Source organism: Pteropus alecto, unplaced genomic scaffold, assembly GCF_000325575.1.
Source record: "Pteropus alecto unplaced genomic scaffold, ASM32557v1 scaffold177, whole genome shotgun sequence".
Taxonomy (NCBI): domain Eukaryota; kingdom Metazoa; phylum Chordata; class Mammalia; order Chiroptera; family Pteropodidae; genus Pteropus; species Pteropus alecto.
In genome coordinates, this window is record NW_006442207.1 from 97395 (window position 1) to 104014 (window position 6620).

At 38.6% G+C, this 6620-nt stretch overlaps 1 pseudogene; it reads right to left on the reverse strand.

The window, feature by feature from the left end:
- Positions 1-1827: 1827 nt before the first annotated feature.
- Positions 1828-1946, reverse strand: LOC112470203 (annotated as a pseudogene).
- Positions 1947-6620: the final 4674 nt, after the last annotated feature.

The following is a 6620-nucleotide window of genomic DNA, read 5'->3' on the forward strand; positions in this document are numbered from 1 at the left end:
GGGAATATATACCTAGGAATGAGATTGCTGGGTCATAGGATGATTTCCTGTTTAACTTTGAGGCGCCGCCAAATTGTTTTCCAAAGTGGCAGCACCCTTTTACATTTCTGCCTGCAATTTGAGAGGTTTCCTTCCTTACATTTTCTCCGAATGATATTTTCTGTCGTTTTGTTAGTCACAGCTATCCTAGTGGGTGTGAAGTGGTATCTTGTGGTTTTGATTCGCATTTTTCTAATTAATGGTAATAGCATCTTTTAATATGTATATTGGCTGTTTGTATATCTTGTCTGGGGAAATGTCTAGTCAGATCTTTTGCAAAATTTTTAATTGGATTTTTGTCTTTATTGTCGAATTGCAAGAGTTCTTTATATACTCGCATGCATGCTAGACCCTTATCAGATATATGATTTGCAAATATTTCCTCCTTTTGGTAGATTGTCTTTTCTTGATAGTGTCTTTTGATGAAAGTTTTTAATTTCGCTTAAGCCTCCTTAACCTGTTTTCCCTTTGGTCCCCTTTGGTCCGCACATGGTGCCGTGTTTAGGAACTCCGTTGTCTGATGTGAGGTCGCAAAGATTAACACTTATGTTCTGAGAGTCTTATAGTTTGGGCTCCTACATTTAGGTCTTTGACCCGTTTCGAATTAATTTTTCTACACGATATGAGGTAGGGGTTTAGATTCATTCTTTTGCATGTGAATATCCAATTGTCCCAGCACCGTTTGTTTTCGGTTTATTTTTTTACATTTTCCAGTTTGATATAAAGGGTATAAAGCAGCAGTCCCCAGCCTTTCTGGCCCCAGGGACCAGTGCTCCTGTGAGAATCTAAAGCCTGATGAGCTGAGGTGGAGCCGAGGCGGTGATGCTAGCGCTGGGGAGCGGCCGCAGATACAGGTGAAGCTGGGCTCGCTCGCCGCTCACTCCTGCTGTGTGGCCCGGTATCGGTCCATGGCTTGGGGGTTGGGGACCCCGATATAAAGTGTGTAGATGGACAGCCAGATAAAGAGGTACGTAGGTGAGGTCTGGAAGGGTCCTTGGTGCAGGAGCTTCTGTCTCCAGGGAACTGGGAAGTGCTGCCCTCCCAGCATATTGGTACATTCACCAACCCAGAAGCTCCGCAGCACCATGTGTTGAAAAGACTGTTCTTTCCCCACTGAGTGGTTTTGACACGTTTGTCCAAAAAACTCACTTGACTGTGGATGTGTAGCTTTCTTACTGAGCTCTCAAGTCCATTCCATTGGTCTCTGTGTTTAGTCTTATGCCAGTACCATGTTGTCTTGATTACTGCAGCTGTATAGTTAAGTTTTTGAAATCAGGACATGTGAGTCCTCCAACTTTGTTCCTTTTGGATAGTTTTGGCTCTTCAGAGTCTCCTGCATTTCCATGTGAATTCAGAATCAGATTGTCCGTTTCAGGTGGGGGGGGCGGGGCAAGGCAGTTAGCATTTTGATAAAGATGGCATTGAATCTCTAGTGCTTTTAGGACTTTTGATAATAGAGAAAGTTTAGGTTGTAGATTCTAGAGCCAACTGCTTAACTCCGGGACTATACCCTGAGTATTTGGCTGCGTAGGTGGGTGATTTTTTAACAGCTCCCTTCTTTTTACTTAAGAATTATTTTCAGTAATAATCATGAATTGAAGCTATGCGCAATGCTGAAGGTTATTACGTGTTTCACAATCAATCCAGACATCAGTGTTTCTCTGTCTTCTCCCCTCCAACCCTATTTTGTTTTTTTGTTTGTTTGTTTGTTTTTTGAGTTCTGCTGTGTTGGTGTCATTTCGTGTTGCATGGATATCACACCTCAGATTTAAATTTTTTTTTTTTTAACACCTACAGCACCTGGTCTTCCTAGGTGGTCCCCCATCCAAGTACTAACCAGGCCCGACCCTGCTTAGCTTCCAAGATCAGACAAGATCGGGCACGTTCAGAGTGGCATGGCCGTACACCAGATTTGAATAATTTTAATTGTATAGTTAATTTTTTGAATTAAGAATAACTGCCCAAGTTCCTGCAAGACAAAAAGAGCTCAATTCTTTTCTCAGAAGTATTATAGCTATTAATAGTTTGAATTTTGGTCTTTCGGTTATAGTTTGATATAATAATATTTTATATAAACAATTATCTGGTAACTAATGTAATTACCAAGTCCTACCACTGATGTTACTGATGCATTTTCTTGATTCATTCTTTAGATTTAAGGCAAATAACAGTTTAAGAAGAATGCATTTCAGTATTAAAGATAGTATTCAAATTCAGCAAAATATTTCACATGTGAGCCGGATTGCACCTACTACATTTCATTTCACACTGTTTTAACTGTTTTAAATATTAAACACAAAAACTCTAAGTTGTCTCATAGAAAATAGAATTAAAGTAACACAAGTTCAGTTTCTTCGTCTTTATAGTCACTGGTTATGGTTTACTTCACTCTGTTGTGTACTTATAGGACTCTCGAGTGCCACAGGGGCTGGGGCACAAACCATTCCCTAAGCAAGTTTAGGCTGTTGGATCACTGACAGCTCTACCGTCCAGACCAAGGCACGGAGCAGAGTCTGTGCTGGGAACTAGTGTGTAACGGAATTAGTTTACATGTAGAATGCAACGTTTATTACAGGGCGAGTGATAAAAATGCTAATTTGACACTTCCATATATATTAGAACTCAGAAGTAAGAATAATCGTTTAGGATTTAGTCCAACAAAAGATTTTCCAAGGAAGAATATTTTATCACTGATATTATTTAGAATTGCAAATGAGTGGTGATAATAAAAACAGACTTTTAGTTGTTTTTATTATTTTTAAGTTCTCTGCAGGAAATGCATCTCCTTATTGCTGGCACCTGGGACACACAACTGTGTCACTTCTTTGGTAGGCTGCTATTTGGCCCCTCTTCCTAACTTTTGAGTGTGAACATGTCAAAATTAATTACTATTTTTTTCTACCACAATGTCATTATCTGTAGAATGGGAATAAGATTCCATAGGTCTGTTGTAAGGATTCGATGAGAAAATGCATGTAAAGTGCTTAGAATAGTGTCTGGCATAGTCTCAAGAGTTCATTAGACATTAGCTACTGTTACTTTGTTATAATTTATAATCATCCTAAAAAGATATATTTTACCTCTTTTTGCATCTGTTACTTTTCTCCCATTCTGGTTTTTGAAAACTGTTTTTTTAGAGCTGCTTTAGATTGACAGCAAAATTGAGTGCAAGATACAGAGATTTCCCATATATCACCCTCTGCCATGATCAGCATCTCCCACCAGAATGATGTGTTTGTCAGAATTGATGAACTTGCATTGACACATTATCACCCAAAGTTCATAGTTATATTAGGGTTTATTCTTAGCAGTGTACATTCTTCAGTTTTGAAGAAATGTATATAACATTTATCCATCATCATAAGAGAAGATATAAATGTAAATGCACCCAACGACTGAGCTTCAAAATGCATGAAGTAGAAACCAACAGAATTGAACAGAGACATAAACAGATCTGCAATTATAATTGGAGATTTTACTGCTCTTCTCTTGGGACTCTGCAGAACTCTAGGGGATAGAAAATCAGCAATGATGTAGAAGAACTGCACAGCAGTTGTAATCGACGTTTGTGGAACACCACCCAACAACGAGAATACACACTTTTCAAGTGTACATGGATCATTCAGGATAAACTACATCCTGAGTCATAAAAACAAAAATTAAACTTAAAAGAATTGAAATCCTCAAGTATGTTCTCTCACCATTATAAAATTAGATTAGAAATAAGTAACAGAAGATGACAAAATTCAAACTCGTAGAAATAACACGTATAAACAATCCATGGATCAAAAAGTCTCCAGGGAAATTTTAAAATGTTTTGAATTATGTGAAAATGAAAACACAGCACATCACAATTTGTGGGCTACAGCCAAAGATGTGCTAAGAGGCATTGAGTACATTTATCAGCAAAAGATGTCTCAATAATATAAGCTTCTGCTGTATGAAGCTAGAAATAAAGAGCAAAACGAACCCAAGTCATACAGAAGAAAGGAGATAATAAAGAGCAGAAGTGAATCAAATTGAAAACAAGAAAAAAAGAAAAATCAGTGAAACCTAAAGCCGCTTTTCTTTTTTTAATGAAAAAGATCAATAAAAGCCATAAGCCTATAGCCAGACTAGCAAGGAATAAAAAGTAAAAAAGAAGATACAAATTACTGACATCAGGAATGAAAGAGGAGCTATCGCCATAGAGTGGATGGAGTGAAGAGGACAGTACGAAAAACCAGCTCTGTGAGTGTTGATTAAACAACTTAGAGGAAACAGACCAAATCCTGAGAAAACATTACTAGTTTCCCATTTATGTTGTAACAAATCACCATGAATTTAGTGGCTTAAAACAGTATAAATTTATTATCTCACAGTTCTGGAGGCTGGAATAATGTGTGTCTCACTAGGATAAAATCAAGGCCACAGGACTGTGTCCTTTCTGGAGGCTCAGCGGGAGGATCTGTTTCCTTGTCATTTTCCAGCAGACTCTACACAGAGGTCGACAAGTTGGTTTTCAAAATTATGTAGAAATGTTGAGAATTAGAATAATCAAGACAAACTTAGCTACCTGATTTTAAGACTTACTATTGAGTTATAGTGATTACGACAGCGTGGTATTGGCATAGGATATAGACGAATGGATTAACTGTAATGTAATATAGAATCTAGAAGTAGACTAACAAATACAGTATATTGATTTTTGACAAAAGTGTGACAACAATTTAGTGCTAGAAAGTTAAATAATGCTGGAACAAGTGTAGTCTTTTGGGGGGGAAATAATATGGATTACAGACCTAAATGTGAAAAATAAAAAACAGGATTATATCTTCATGACCTTGGGGTTAATAACCATTAAAGAAAAAAATTGATAAATTGGGCTTCATCAGAGTGAAAAACTTCTCATCAAAAGACACCACTAAGAATGTCAAGAAGGCTACATATTGGGAGAAAATGTTGGCCCTACACATATGTGACAAAAGACAGACATCTAGAGTACACAAAGAGTTAATACCTCAGTTCTCTTGACCCCCTAAACTAGAGCAAGATTGAGTGCAGTGGTGCTCAAATTCAGATGGCCAAGAATTCATAGGAAATATGATGGAGTGGTACATGTGTGCTAAACAGGACTCTTGTTTGCAAATGACCAAGCTTGGTCCCACTTAAACCAGAAAAGACTAATAATACATAGCAACAGAATTCATGAGTGGGCTGGTGTGTCAGGCTCAGTCACAGCCAAAGAGTTGAACTGTCTGTGTCTACGAGAGTCTACCTTTCTGTTTTCCTCTGGGACGGTTCAGTTTTCAGGCAGAACTCGGCCACACGCAGCTTCCAGGCACAGAGCGCTCCAGGAACTTGAGTATCTGGTAGTGTTCATCCTTTTCCTTGCTCTGTATCTAGAATATGCCAGTCCCAGGCCCTTCAGCATGTTTCACTTCTGCTTCACCCAGCTCACATGCTTCCGCCATCAGAGGCCTTTCTGAGATTCTTTGACCTGCAAAGTTTTTCTTTTTTGCTTTTGGCTGTTGTTTTATCCATGCATATATTATCTTTGCTTTAAGTTCCTTCAGCTCCAAGATCCTTGTAGAACCTGATAGAGAGCTGGGCACACAGTAGGCTTAATAAATAATGGGCAGTTATTGCGTGCTTGAGTTTTTTGGACCTGCCTGTTGCAGTCCTTTGTCAGGCAGTTCCAGATATGTGTCAGCTAGCTGGCTTTTACTTAAGAATATCATTTGTGTACGTGTTAGTTACTTAAAAGTAACTTACCACTTCCTAGTCACTCTTTGAGGAAGCTTCATCACCTGTTACGTGGCATATTCATGTTTCTTACACAAAAGGAGTCAGAATAGCAGCAATGGTATGGGAGTTATGGCTGCATGTAAGTCTTTAAACAATCATTTTGTCTAGAAGCAAAACTCATTCTTTTTATCCAATTCAGTAATCATTTTTGGCACTCATCAAGAACAGTGGTTCTCAGGAGTCACTTAGAGGGCATTTTAACACATGAATTGCTGGACCTCCAGAGTTTCTGATTCAGTAGGTGTGGGATGAGCTGAAAATTTTGCATTTTTAACAACTACTCCGGTGATGCTGATGCTAGTGGTCAGAACCAGGCCTTGGGACCAATTTGCCAGCAGATTTAAAGTGCGTCGCACATCAGAATCGCTTAAGAGTTTTTTCCCCGACTCCTTTTTCAGAACTAGCCTTCGCTCAGTTAAGTAAAGCCTTTGGAGGCCCTACTCAGGCCTGGTGTTAGCAGGATTTTATGAGTATTTCTGACAGCATTGGCTCCATAACAAATATAGACAAAATTTCTTTACTTCACATCTCCATAGCACCTGTGTGATGAATATAAATGGTGAAAGTATTGGCCAGCTGTGTAGTTCGGTGGTTCTTATTCCCCAAAATAGGTATTCCCGATTCTGTCGATAATTCACTCTTTGGTCATAGCCAGTTCCTCTCATTTTCAAAGCTTCGGTTTTCTTATCTTTAACGTGACATTAAAAACACCTTTCTTGTCATTTCGCAGTCATCATTGTAAGAATCATCGATGATGGTAAATCTAGATTGGGGGCAATGAGTTTTCATGAAAA